The 15,298-nt window shown below is 43.4% G+C and overlaps 1 protein-coding gene across 3 annotated transcripts in view; it reads left to right on the top strand.

The window, feature by feature from the left end:
* The window catches only part of GALNT4 (polypeptide N-acetylgalactosaminyltransferase 4), a 492,533-nt gene that overhangs the window by 208,953 nt on the left and 268,282 nt on the right, over window positions 1–15,298 (top strand). The window lies entirely within an intron of this gene.

Raw genomic sequence — 15,298 nt, 5'->3', positions numbered from 1 at the left:
CCACCAAAATTAAATTGCTTCAGCTGTAATATTCCCCTATTCCCAGTGTCTTGCACAGGCTCTGTTTGGGTTTCAGTATCTTTTACTCCACAGTGTCTAAAAATATCATATTGTGGTACACATTCTCCTGTGGCTCCATCAGGCAGTCCATCCTTGTTTTGAGTTGATAGTTTCGTTAGCAGTATAGTTGATTAGTTGATTTTTTGGTCCATTGCCTCATACAGTTTGGCCAGTGATAATATGGCTGCATTCATAGGCAACAGTGTATTACTCATATCCACCTGCATTGAGACCTCTTCCATGCAGGGATTTGTGGGTTGTACGGAGGATTGCACACCCAATGGTCTATGCACTTGCCTCAGAGTTGGTGGTACGAATGACAAAGAATTTACCGATATGTCTTCGCCTAGACATGCCGATGACTCAAACGATACTGAGGCCTTTTTATTTGTTGGTGTTTGAGTTTCTTGGTCTTCTTCAGTTCTCCCCGCCAGGCTGCAATCATTTGGGTTTTGTCTTTGAATGGGTGACAAGTCGTCTACCTGCATTAGGTCGCCCGTATTAGAATGGACATATACTACTACTACTTCATATGCCGAGGCAGAGCTCATGTTCATAAAGTTTAGTACATTTTCACCCACTTGGCCCGTAATGTGCAGGTTATGATAAGCTTCTCTTAATCTTTGTTGGGCCGCTACAGTACACATTTTGGAAGGGCCTTCATTAATCTTGTCTAATGTTTTATATGACGCCTGGATTTTGTCATCACAGCGTCTACTTTCGTTTTCCATAGTTGTGTCCGATATAATACGCTACTTTGTCAGAGTTCATTATTGGCACAATTACCTTAATGGCCGCTATCTCTTTATCAAGGCGTTTGTTCAATTCACGCAATTTGTCTTGTTTAGCCTGATTCTCTTTGATTGTTCCAGCTTTATTTGGGTCAGTTTCCGATATCATGCCAAAGTTGTAATAATGGCGGATGTCGGCACCCCTTGTAATTGAGTGGTTTCTGTTTTTATTCAATGCTTTTGAATCGCCTCTGGGAGCCAATGCTTTTTTTTTGTCGTTGTTTCTGAATCGGGGTGTTAACAATTGCTTGGGTATTTTTCATTGCTGTGACTGTTCCATCCTTAAACAGGGCTACGGTCACTGCCGGCATGCCAGTTTTTAGGGTGAACTGTACCATTTCCATTTCTCTAAACCAAATGGGTAGGTGACTTCAAATATTAAAGGGCTTTCTCACGAAACTAGGCAAGTAAATGTTTTGTCAGCACGCCTTGCGCGGTTCAATCGGGCTGCAATTTCGCTTCAGTTTAAAGCCTTGCTCATTATTTCAAGGTATATCTTGTGACTTTTAACCACTATTTGAACAACTTTTCTCACTATTGCCGTTCACTGACCAGGCCATCAGACTTGGACAAGTTGCAAAAGGTAACACAGCCAAGAAACACACAAACCTACAAAGAAAAGAAATAAAAACACTAAATGCTTCGGTTTTTCTTATCACAAGAAGCTTAAGTAATCATACATATGACCTCACCCTGAGGTTGTTCACAGAGTGACTCCAGAAATGTGACTTTATTTGGATTGGCTGTTAACCCTGCTTTTCTCAATGCCCTGGTGACTTGTATAAACAGAACATATGTTCATGATCTACTGAATATAATTATGTCATCAATATTGGCCCCACAGAAAGATGTTATGTAATTATAATTGTTCTTTTATAACAAGCTTAATACTGGACACCAGTATCTAACCGCAAGATTGCCCCAGAGCTATCCTCCCGGCCTGGTCTTAAAGGTCTTAAGACATGATCCAACAATCTCTGAAAAGTAGCAGGAGCCCAGTCTTGGGTTTATCAGCGGGATTAAACAGTACTTGCCAATACCCTTTTGTGAGATCAAGAGTAGAAAGGAATTTGGCATCACCTAGTTTATCCATTAGATCATCTATTGTGGGCATTGACCAATTACCAAACTGAGATACTTTATTCACTTTCCAAAAATCTATACAAAATCTCCAAGAATTGTCTGGTTTTGCTACCAATACAATTGGGAAGGACCACAGGCTTTGTGAGGGTTCAATTACATCAGCCTTTAACATAGCCTCTACTGCTGCTTCAATGGTTTGTTTTCTACTTTCTGGGATTCAATACAACTTTTTTATGTACAATCTTTCCTGGAGGAGTATGTATGTAATGGTACGCTCCTTTCACTCTCCCTGGTTGTGGTCTTATCAGGTTTCCTTTAATTATTCCATTATTCCCCTTATTTCTGGGTGTGTTAGAAGTTTTCTACTGCAGTTGGTTTGGCCTTGACTTTTCTATACAGATTCCTGGCTCTGGCCCAAGGCAAGATGGAGTTTTACAATAGAAGCTGTGATTGGCTAGAGCGAACTGGAGGACAACAATGAACGTTCTAAACTGTCGCTCTCTGCCTTTCATCGTCGTAACCCCAGCTGAGAGGACGTGTTTGTAGCTGCTCCTGCTGAAGTCTTGGGCCTAGTGGATTTGAACTTTCAAATCTTGGCAGTCGAGCGGCTACTTATTCGGGGTTGTTCAGGAGAAGTATTCAGGTTCACAGGAGAGTTTTCAGAAGTTCTTTTGGAAAAGAAACATTCTTAAGCTAAGTGACTTTATTTGGATATGTAAATCTGTTGCTCAGATTCATTAGTGACTTTTAGAGAAAGTAAATGTAAATTCAAAACTAGAACTGTGATGTTACACTGTTAATAGTTCCACGTTTAATTCGTAAAAGCACGTGTGTGTTCAGCGCGTGTATTCATAGCGTGTGTACGAGAGCGTGTGAAAAGACTTCTACGTGATTTCTACAGCGCGTGTGTTCATAGCGCGGGTGTTTATTGCGCGTTTACGCGAGCGCAAGAAAAGTCTACTACGTGATTTCTTCAGCACGTGTTTTCATAGCACGTGTGTTCCTCAGCGCGTGTTCTTCTCCGGCGGGTATTTTTCTTCAGCGCGTGTAAATCTTTGCGCGTGTGGACAAGTTTGCAAGTTCTTAAAGAGACTATGTACTTTATTACGAAAGAAGAACTTGATTCCTTTTAAGCCCAACATAACTGGAACATTATTCAGTTTTAAAAGGCATGAGTCAAGGTTCTTAAGGATACATTACTCGAAAGGAGTTGCTGTTATTTTCAAGATTTTCAAAGCAAAAGAAGGTAGAAAGATTTTATCACCAATTACTCCTATCTTCTCTAAGATCCTTAAAGAGAAGAACCAGGTATGATTCTTTACATTTTAGTTAAGGTTATAGAGTTTTCAAAATCAAAAGGTATTTAAGTAATTTGAGGATTTTGTGTGTTCTTATGTATTCACTTCAGGTTACGCATCAGCTAGTCTAGACGTCGCCAGCCTGGTTTTTCTTATGTTATCCACTTCCCCCTTTCCCTTTGGGGTGTAGGTAACAGAGCCGAGTATAAACTTGTTCTGAGGATTACATTTCAGGGGGATTGTCGGGAGTTCAGCCGCTTCCGCGGACACACGATATCTCTCAGCCTGACATGTCTAAACACATCTAGAAATTGTAATAATAAATCCAGTTAAATTTGTTTTTTTTATTTTGAGATAACTAAGGGGATATTATTTGATTCTTATGATTTTCTTCTGATAATAGACTAGTAAGTATGATGGAAGTATCTTTACATATGGGTTCTTTCCATTCTTTAAGAAGATTGATGTGGTATATATGTGTTTTTATTTGTCTATCAGGCTGTGAGATTTTGTAATTATAAGCTCCCATCTTTTCAATGACTTCAGAAGGTCCATGTCACTTATCAGATGAAGGAAGAAGTACTAGTACTTGTTGCCAAATGGAAAAGGATCACATTACTGCTTTCTGATTGTAACATTCCTTTTGCTGTTCTTGTTCCTTTGCCATATTTAAGTGAATTATTTTCCTAACAGCTGCCATCTTTTCTTTCAAATTTTGAGCCGTTTGGGATAAAGGGCAATGGTGTCTCTCTCCCTCTCTTCCCTGGTTTCTCTTAACATGTCTAGTACGTCGCTTGGTTGCCTTCCATGCAACAACTCAAAGGGGGAAACTCCTGTAGGTGACCAAGGAGTTTCCTGGATGGCAAACAAGGCCCTGGGTATCATAACATCTCAGTTTTTCCCATCTACTTCAACCAACTTCCTCAGAATGTGTTATAGAGGAGTTGGTTGAACCTTTCAACTAGCCCAGCTATCTGTGGATGGTAAATTGATGTTCTAAGTGTTTTAATATGAAGAATGTCTTTTACCTCCGACATAAGTTTACTCTTGAAAGTGGAACTATGATCGGTTAAAATCTCTTTTGGGAAACCTGTCTGGGAAATACATGGTAACAAATCCTTCAACATCTGCTGAGGTGTATTATTCCTTACTAGCAATTTCCAATTTACTTTGCGGCGTTCACACATATGGGGCCCCCCTTTACCAGGCACCATCATCCAATTGACTACTGGCCTCCCATGCACTTTCGACATTATGCCCCGCTACTGAGGCTCACACATCACCACTCCCATCCATGCACCGGCCCATGATTCCTACGCACATGGTCCCTGAGCCCCTAGAGCCTATAACAACACCCCGAGACTCGCTACCCCCTACCATCCTGGACACAGGGACCACAGCTACCACCATCACACACTCTTCGCCTCCACCCTCCCCCCCGGTTCACCATGTATCCATTCTCACACCTGGCCAACTCCCTCACTACTCATTGCTTCTTCCTTTTCCATGACTCTTATCTAACTTCCTCCTTCCTAGACCTCCCTATCTATTACCTTGTTGATACCCACGGAACCAGTATATGGGGCTCCTTCCTCGAATACACATCAGGACTTGCGCCAGTCCCCATAATTCCATAATTCTCATTAGTAAGACTATTTTTCTTTCTTTCATATTTACCACGTGGGTTGCCCCCAACAATGAGGGCATTATTTACATAATCTAATGTTTTCCTACCTTTCCTAGGTTTCCTCCCTTCCTCCCTCTCTGAATGATGCATCCAACATGACCTGAATTTGTCGGAACTAACACTGTCACTCTTTCCATTATATCTATTATTAATTAATTCTACTTGCTCAATGTTCACTCATATTTTCATGTATGTATTGCCAATATTTGTCAAATTACCGTTAATGCAATACCCCATGTAAATCTGTTTTTTTTTCTCACAATTAGGCATAACACACAATTGGGTGATTCACTTAATAACTAATGTGATTAATTAAATGTTTAGCCTTGAAAATGACCCCTGAGGGTCAAAACACCTGTCCGCTACATGAATAAAAACGCTTGTTCCACCACACCAATCAACAGGTTTCTGACTCATTAATAGAGGGATACAACTCTAATATATTTTGTAGTAACTAGCGCGACTGTGCAGGGTCTCCAACCTCCTTTCTGCAGTCCCAGTTCAGGACACTGGTGCACAGTCCTAAAACGCACCAGCACACGCAGCCGGGTACACCCAAGAGTACTAATCGGGTGCAGCTGTTCCAACTTCTAGTGCTCCCAACTCCTGCCCAAATATATTTTTTACCTAAATTTGAAGTTTCCAAAGGTCCAACTATGTCTATTCCAATTGGAGAGAAAGGAATATCAATAGGTAAGGCTGTAAGGGGGATGTGGGAGGTATTTCTGGACTGGTCTTTTGACAAAGTTCACAGGTTGTTTATAAACCTTTTGTCAGCATAGATATTAGGCCAGTGAAACCTATTCACAATTTGGGCTTGGGTTTTGTAAGTCCCTAGATATCCCCCTGTCAGATGAGCATGAGCCATCTCCAGTACAATGTCTTTATGACTTCTTGGTACCACAATCTGGGTTTGGGGTTTACCAGATGGATCCACATCTCCCTGATACAATAACGCATTTTGTTGAAAGAAAACAGGCCCCTTTTGCTCTGCCTTCTTTTTCATTGGTAACTTGTTTAAAGGCTTCTGGGAGCAGAGGGTGATTTTCCTGAGCAAAATCTAAGTCGGACATGATTTCTTATTCTTTATTTTCATCTGTGGTTTGGGGTTTTGATCCGCTTCCCTAAACCTTTGACTTCCTCTTTCTGTTGTTCTTGAATTCTTGATTTCTTTAAGCTCTGGGAACAAGGCACATTCCAAAATGCCTTGGGCTATTCTTTCCCCAGCCATGACTTGGTATGCTTTTTTTACCATTATTTTACATTAGGACTTTTAGGGCACCTCTATAGTCAGGGTCAATCACCCCTGGCAATAAGTACCCTTGGGCAGGGTAAAAAGGAAATCCATGGGGATCAAGACTCTTTCCCCAGGTGAAATTAATTCTCCCATACTACTACAAATATCAAATCCAATAGAATGTTCAGTAGCTATAGTTGGATTAGAAAGATCCTTTATTGATGATGGGGATTTAAACATGTCACAGTAGTGCACTATATCATCAAGAACTCTGGTGTATAAACTAAGTGTACTAGTATTGTATTCAAAAGCAATTTGTAGTAATGTTGTACTGTATGTTCATATTGTGATTTACATGTATGTAATTTCGTCACCGTTCGGTCACTGATAATATATATGGTGTGTTTTTGAATGGTGTGTTGCTGTCATTGTAAATACACTACAACTTATTTAGACATTGTTTTGGTCCGGAGGCCAATTCATTTGTTTTGGAATCTACTGTAAAATAAGGCATGTGTTTTTCTTGTCACTGTACTATGAACTTTCTTTGTATGCACTTTGCTGACAGGGCTTGTTGTTGTATTTGTTTATTTGCATACACCATGGTACAACAGCAAGAGAGCAGGAAGGAGGGTAGGGACAAGTATGCAGGATACAGAAGAAGCAGAGATGGAGCAGAGACACTGGGCGTCCCCCACACAGAGGTGCCAGCTGTAACTGTCCCAACTGATGCAGGGAGAACTCAGGAAGGGAGCACTCTGAGGACTCTAAATCAAGTCATGCACCTGTCACTCACCCATGGTTCCATGCACACTGGCAGGCAAGCATAAAGACAGGATACATCACTATACAAACATACATCTAGATCTTCTGTGGTGATCCTTCTTATATTGTAATTCATTATGGCAATATGACTGTAAGACGGGCCTGGGTTAATGATTCTTATCATTATTATTATTGTAATTATTGAGCGAGGACCTAGCCTCGAGAAGCAACGGAGCGCTTTACAGAAGTATACAACAAAACAGATACATAATGGAGCACTTTACAGAGGTATACAACAGTACAGATGCATAATGGAGCGCTTTTCAGAGATAACGGAACATATATATCGCGGCAGTAGGATACAGAGGGGCACAGCGGAGGGGTACAGCTGTACCGGGTGTCAGGGAGGAGGGGGGCAGTATCTAGCAAGTCAGGTGGTGCGAAGGGTGACCTGATGACCTAGGTGTTGAGGAGAGATTCCTTGAAGTGGTGGGTCTTGAGTTCTTTTCTGAATTGTAGGACCATGGGGGCGAGTCTGATGCTGACGTGGAGGAAGTTCCATAGTCTTTGGATGTAGGCAGAGAAAGCTTGTTTTCTGGTCCTTTACTTTTTGCAGCAACGGATTTCAAGTCCAGAAGTGTCCTGGTTTCTGGTGGTGCGCTGTCCATCGGAGATGCTGAGTTTCTCCGTGAGGCAGCTGGGTGACTTGAGGGCGACTGTGTTATAGATGATGCAGCAAGACTTGAAGGGGATTTGTGCGTGCAGTGGGAGCCAGTGAAGGTTGATGAGGGCCGGGGTGATGTGGTCGTATCTACATAGACCCTTGATGTGGCATGCAGCCACGTGTAGGACACTTCTCAGGGGCACAAGGGAGGCCTTAGAGGAGTGCATTTCCCCCATCCAGGTGGTATAGGACCAGTGCTTGAACAGTGTTTTTAAAGCTGCCCGGAGGGAGGAAGGGCTTGACTTTCTGCTGGAGGGAGAGCTGATACCAAGCTGTCTAGGTTTTCGTAGCTATGTGTGTCTTGAAGGAGAGGTGTTTGTCGATGTCGAACCCAAGAGACTTGGCGCAGGAGGTGAGCTCAGGTGTGAAGCCCTTCGAGTACATGGTTGATAGCCAGTTCTTTGTGTCTGGATGTTCGGTGGTGTTGGTGAGGAGTAGCAATTCGGTCTTGGTGGGGTTGAGCTTGAAGTATGCACTGGACATCCAAGACTGGATCAGCGAGAGGCAGGTTTTGAGCCTATGGATATCCCTGATGGAGTCGATCTTGAGGTATAGCTGGTGTTGTCTGTGTATTTGTGGATGCTGAGTGTGGCTATGAGGACTACCAGCAGCTCCATGTATAGATTGAAGATCACCGGGGAGAGGATGGAACCATGTGCGACTCCACCAGTGACAGGTAGCATTGGCGATCTAGAGGAGTCCCTCTGAACAAATAGATGGCGGTTGGCCAGGTAGGACTTGAACCAGCGTAGGACAAGGTTGCTGATCCCCATGTGCCGATGTAGGGTGTCCGTAAACGCCTGGTGGTCTACTGTGTCGAAAGTGGCCGAGAGGTCGAGTAGAACCAGAAGGCAGGGGTGGCAGTCATCAAGGATGTTGAGGGGATCGTTGACCACCTGTATGGTTGCTGTCTCCATGCTGGAAACCGTTAATGGTTTGTAAAATGCTGATTACCCTTGGAGCCGCCATGACTCTTGGCCTTGTCATAATAAGCAGCATCCTAGTACACGTTCTTCCTGATAGTGAACAGTACACAGTTTGTAAGAAACTCTCACAGCTGCTCACAGCCTTTCCTGCTGCCTCCATAATGCCACCAATGGTGGAGCCAGAGTGAATGGTCGCCCCCTCAAGCTCCTCTTCGGTGCATGGTGTCCGCTCTCCACTGGTTCCCTCAGGGCTGGCAGTCGCTTAACAGGTTAATTATAATTAATTTGAAAAAAATGTTAAAGTGCAAAGAGAGGTTGTGAGCTCAGTATTATGAAAATAATGTACAGTCACTATAACTGGCATAGGTAAATTGTGGCTGCAACCTCATGGAACTGATGTACTGCAACCAATACTGGCATTGATAGATTGTAGCTGCAGCATTATGCAGATGAAAAATGCTCCTGTATTCTGTTGGTGACATGACATTTACTGGATGTTTTCATGTGTCATCTTGAAAACCAATTCGAAATCGAATGGCTTTTTATAGACTTTTCTTTAAAATTGTGCTGTAAAATACACCATTTGAACGTATGATTTTAGAAAATGTTTCGGCGACACCCCAATTCTCTAATGCGCATTTGCTGACCACTTCGACCAAACTTGTTTGCTTTTAGAGTTCCCATTTAATGTCCACTTTCTTCCTCTGCCATCTATCCAAAAACCTGTTCTCACACTGCTTTATTTGCATTTTCGATTATTTTCCCGACAATGTGGATTTTGGACTCTTAACAGAGTTTTGCTCCTGTTTGGTTTTTTTTGTTGTTAAGGTCATAAACTCGCATTTACATTGTTGCCCAAGAGGAGAAGCTGTGCTGGCCAAACAGTCTAGCATTTTCCAGCTATCATTTCAGAAGAGCATGGACAGATGCACGCTTCACATTATTGGCTGGAACCCACACGTTTCTCTACTAATGCTGCGCAGCATTGACTTGGGACGTTCCCTTTTAACCCTGCTATTCTGTACCAGGTCCCACACTAAACTCTAAAAAAAATGCTCCTTCTACTCGTCTTTCAGCACACACTCACATTCCAGAACTTGGATATACACATTGCTGAGCTGATGCCTCGGGAGGATAGCTCAGGGGCAACGAGCTCGCCTTGGAAGCAAGACGACGCAGCGCATCCCCGGGTCCGTGCATAGAAACCTCTGTGTATTAAGCACCTTATAAATAACCAATTGCAATGCACCTCAGTCCAAACATGTAGCACTCCAGCGATTCCTGTATTGGGACCCACATACCACTCTGGCAATGCACCTCTGCCCTGACCTACAGCAACCCCTTTTCTAGTTCTCAAAACCACAGATCTTTACTTAACCTCTCAAACGTGCTTTTCCCATGGCCATAACTTAAAAGAATGCTATACGAATTCTATTTCTGAGGCTTTGGCATTTTAATTTAAATCATAAAAATGTCATACGTATAAACTGAATATATGTGTGCAGCCTTTGGTGGGCTAGTCCAAGTGAAGCCACCATGGACAAAGCGCCAGGTGGACTGTCCACTGCATAACTTCTCGATAAGGCTTGGAGATGCGTTGCATAGGGTGCAGCAGCTCATTTGACTACTGGCTGACAAAGGCAGTTTTCACTCTTGTCATTAGAAGGTGATATTGGATTTGAAAGCTGAAATGTACCTGCATGCATTGATATGATATTATATAAGTCATTCATAACGCACCTGTGCACAAGTGTTTCTAGGCGCGACAAGACAAGGAAGGGTAGACAGAGGGAGGACAAGACAAATGATCTTATTAGCCCTTGTCATTCAGATTGTGCGAGTGGGAGGGAAGAAGAGAAGTGCCAGGTGGGAAGAGGGGGGGAGAGTGCTCTGGCAAGATGCGGTAAGTGCTGAGTCCCTAAGCGGGTGGGAGGCCTGGAGGCAGTTCAAGGGGCTAGTGGTCACAGGTCGTGCAGGAGCCTGGTGCCCGTGAGGTTCAGTGGGTGGCCAGGGAACCAGTTAGCACAGCAGACAGGAGCATCAGCAGGAGAGAGAGAAAGCAGAAGTGAAAAGGAAGGCCTTGAGTTGCTTCTGGAACCTTAGGTGGTCCTACTCAAGTTTGAGAGAGGTAGGGAGGCTGTTACAGAGGGAGGCACAAGCTGAGGTCAGAGATCTACCCCACCCTCAGCCTGGAGAAGCGTCTGACCCTCAGAGAGTTGGAGGTGGATGAGCGGCGGGCTCGAGAAGGAAGATTGTTAAGAAGAAAGATTTGGATGTAGTGTGGTCCCTGGCCCCAGAAAGCCTTGTGGGCGATGCAGGGGGTCCTGAACTTGATCCTTGCAGCCACTGGGAGCCAGTGGAGAGATTTCAGCGCTGGAGGCCAAGGAAAAGTCTCAGGTCCTGTTCTGGATTATTTGCAAAGGCCGAAGAGTAGAGGCAGGCAGATTTAGAAAGAGGCTGTTGCAGTAGTCCAGCCTAGAGAGAACCAGGGCTCTGGAGACGATGAGTTTCTGGGGGAAAATGAGGAACGGAAGAATTCCTCTGAGGAGGTGCAGCTGGTAGTGTGACTTCTTGGAGACGTCAGAGATGTGAGGAGAGAAGGAGAGGGTGGAGTCAAAGATGACACCAAGGTTCTTTGCCTCACAGGACGGTGCGGGTGGAGGGCCCAGGGTGGGCGGCCATTCATTTGGCATTCATGCAGATGGTCGAATGCCATTTCTGATGTCCTAAAGGGGAGTTTCTTTTGTAAAGTGTGTTGCAAATTATGCATTTTAAAGAATGTTTGTTCAGTAACAGTGTGCAAAACTACAAGCTGCACAGTGAAGTAACTTGTCAGATTGACACTCTTTGGCCAAAAAACTGGACACCACTAATAGCCTGCCTGCATGTTGACCTTCTTTATGCTGAATAGGGAGAGTGAGAGGCAGAGGTTGTATCTGCTTATGGAGGCGAAGAAAATAGTTCTTCTAAAGAGGTCCAGCATACAAGACATAGATCTGCCTGCCTGACTTTCCATGTATCAGGTAGGCTTTTGTTCTGTATGTTTTTCATCCTCAGACGTGCATAGTTATTTATACTGTGTTCTCCAGATGTTTTGGACTTCAACTTCCATCAGCACTAGTCAGCATAATCAGTGGTGAAGGATCATGGGAGTTGTAATCCAAAACATCTGCAGGGACCAGTAATAAGTAACCATGGCTGTCCGCTTTTTATAATGAATGTCATGTAAAGGTTTTTGAAATTCCCCAACCCAAAGAAAAAACTGCACGCACTGGGGGGAAGGTCAATCGACGTTGCAGAATGCCCCCAAGTACCTTCTTATTCTACTTGGTCAGCAGTGAGGATCAAACAATTTGGTAGTTGGGAATATCTAATGTTAGACTCTCCACTTGACTGTTGTTTGAGTCGAATAATATGAACATAATCCTTACATCGATGACAAAAGCATTTTTGAGGCAGAATCCACTGTATTCATTCGAACCGCATCTAGAAATAAGGTGACACACACATATAGTACAAGCATATCATTTCACATGTCATAGCAACATTCGGAAACATATAGTAATACCTAAAATCAGGTAGTCACAAGAGTTTAAATATATCGCTAGTTCAAACTGATTAAACCCTTGGCTAGAGAGAGGGAAATGCATGGGGCTGCCTGTGGTATCATGCAGAAGGGATGTGACCTTGTAGTTCGGGCCGGACTGCCTCTTTTGGGGTCGGATCAAGCCTGATTTGCAAATGGTCTTCTGTAAAGGCCAGGCAGGCGGCAGTACCATGGTCTGCAAGGTTGTCCATTGGTTATGGGTCACTCGAAACCTTCCAACCCATCCAGCCCTACAGATAAGGTGTGTATTGGCCACTTTCACTCACAAAAAATTGGCAAATACTCCCAAAAAATAAAAATAGGGAGCACAAATACTCCTAACAAAAAGTAGGAAAAAGACATGTAGAATTCTGCGCCTCTGTTTTCACCCTCACAGCTCCATGATATGTTTGGAGCAGTAGTGCACCAAAGGAAGAAATTACTATTTTAACTGCCTGATTGGAAGAAGTAAATATGTATCTTTTAATGTGCACAAATAACTAGGTGCAAAGAAATAAATATTATAAAAATATTTCCGTTTTTCAGTTAAACCATATTTCTAGTTGCTTATAAAATACTCTCATTGGGAATTGTACTTACATTTTTACTACCCAAAAAATAATTTCACTCTCAACTATAAAAATTAGAGAGTAAAATACTCCCACTTCCAAATCTTATCTGGAGCACTGAGCCCATCACTCTTCAGTTTTGCTTAAGCTAAATTAGCACATTTTTAATCCAGACCGCAAGTAGCTCATTGAATACAACAGACTGGCGGCAGTATACTCATGCTCTATACAACCACTAAGATCATCCCAATGTTGGATGTTGCATATATTATCTTCATCTCTTCCAGGCTATCCAGCACATTTGTTGTGCTGCTTTTTGGCTCTGCGCTGGGATTCTTGCCGTCCGCACGCTTGGACGGTTAGTGTAAACACCAGGCACATACATGAGGAGCAAAAAGTGTTATATGATAAATATTTGACAAGAGAAGATTCTTTTTGTTTACAAAGGATTAAATGTGCAATCCCATGTGCAAAGAGACTTCGAGCCTGGTTTGCACAAATGTTTTAACATGGGAAAGTCCTATTGAAAACATCTTTGTAAATCGGGTCCTTATACTCTGGGTGCGGAAAGAGAAAAAAAGGCCAGAAGTAAACACATGGGATCTTGGCAGGCTGGCGGACTTGGAGAATAGATCGCCAATCCAAGCGGGAACCCAGTACAGCCCCGGACCGTACCTGGTCGAACTTCAGACTTTCATGCTGTGAGTCATTGCTGTGCCGTATGTCACAAGCCAGCAACCCCAGCTTCTTGAACCCATCCCTTTCCCGGTTTCCACTTTCCAGGCACTTTCCCTTCTTTCTGATTTGCCACCCCCAGAGCTTTGAAGTTGCTTTAGGCTTGAGCTGTGCAAGTCTTTGTTCGTGCAGCAGTTCCCGTGTTCTGTTTCATCGTCTGTGGTGAATATAGTACAGTTGCATTCCTAGAAAAAGGACTGTCTGTTCACTAGGGATTATACGTTCATAAAAGATTCTTCTTGCATGATAACAGATGCCAGTTATTTGAGGATATGCATATACACAAATTCACCAGGGGCAAAACCCATGTTTCGTTATCTCAGAATGCATCTCAACTAGCGCAAGATGAACACAAACTTTATACTTAATTCGATTTGATCTAAACCTTGGCAGTGAGGTGCTTAGTGCAGTAGATGTTGGGCTTCTACTAAAGTCTTAGAGGGAGCGTTTGGAAAGAATCACACCGTCTAACAAGGCGGACCCATACATTTCCGAGATCCGGTGGTCCTTTATGGAGTTAGTGGTGGATGAGGACTTCCCTGTAATTGATCGCAGTGGTGAGATGCAAGGATGATAGTAAATCATGGCACCTACCCATGTTGATGGTCTTCCTTCTGGTAATCCTTCCCTGTCCTCTCACCTCCTCTTTCCTCCAAATGCTTCTCTCTTTCTTTGTTCTTTCAGTTACTTTTTACTGTTTTCTAGAAATTGTGTGCAATATACATCATGGTATTCTTGTTACTTAATTTTTGTTAGGGAAGATTATTTCAGGAAAGATGGCAACTGCTGCATTATTTTAATCTGCTCTGTGATGACTAAAATTCACTAACAAATCTTTTATAAAAGAAGAAATCGGTCTTCAGAGCTCTCCATGCAAATATGTAATCATATTTTCCCATTTTGAGGAAGTGTTCTACCTAAACAAGAGCCAGTGCATTACTTATCACCTTCTTGCTCTCCTCATTCTAAAATGATCCAATAGCTCGGTGTTGCCTAGCGCGGGAACACATTACACCTGGAGTAATTAGCCATTTACCCCCTTGATCCATGGGTAAGGGACTCGGCGTCGCTTGACCAACCCCTACCTGAGTGGGTATGTGAAACCTCACCCCTTGGGTGCAGTGCAGCTCCTAGACCCTGCTGCCAGAAGAGAAATTGACAATTCCCTCCAGGATCACACTACAACTCTTCACCCCCTTACCCCTGGTCATCAATGTGAAGGAAACCATGTTCCCAGAGTACGCTTTGGCTTTTCTCTGCATTGCCACTACAAGTGGCAGAATATCGCCTATATTGCACTGCAGATCTTGTTAACCCATCCCTGCCACAAAGTTGAGGTTCTGGAGATGCCACAACTACTTCCACTGCTCTGGCCTGGCCACTCACTAGTGGAACAAGAGCTTTGGGGGCATCGTCAATTTTCTACCCTCCTGCCACTTCTCACATTTGAGCAGTGAGGAAAAAGCTTGCAGTATGTCCTTCATGGCCCTCACTACCCATGAGTGGGAAAGAATCCATCTGTCACATGGTGTGGGTGCAAGACATCTGTGCATGGGCCTGCAGTACCATACACATGCCATAGGTGCCAGGGAAACAGGACTCCCAGGAGCAGCCACATCTCCTAGCACCTTGATCTCCTCCCCATCCATATCCCCCTACCTATGTCTCATCTTCCCTTTGACTGTTCTTCATCCACTACAACTGCCCTCTGTTCTCTTCCACATCTCCCCTATTACCCAGCCAATCGGTCTTCCTTTCATTGCTTTGCTCTTCCCATCCTACCCCAGCCACCTCCCTTTTTATATTTTTCCTACTGTACTGTAAGTACTCACCATTC

This window comes from Ambystoma mexicanum, chromosome 5q, assembly GCF_040938575.1.
Source record: "Ambystoma mexicanum isolate Mex_15411 chromosome 5q, UKY_AmexF1_1, whole genome shotgun sequence".
In the NCBI taxonomy this organism is placed as follows: domain Eukaryota; kingdom Metazoa; phylum Chordata; class Amphibia; order Caudata; family Ambystomatidae; genus Ambystoma; species Ambystoma mexicanum.
Note: the sequence above shows the minus strand (reverse complement) of the source record. Positions and strands in the feature narration are given on the sequence as shown.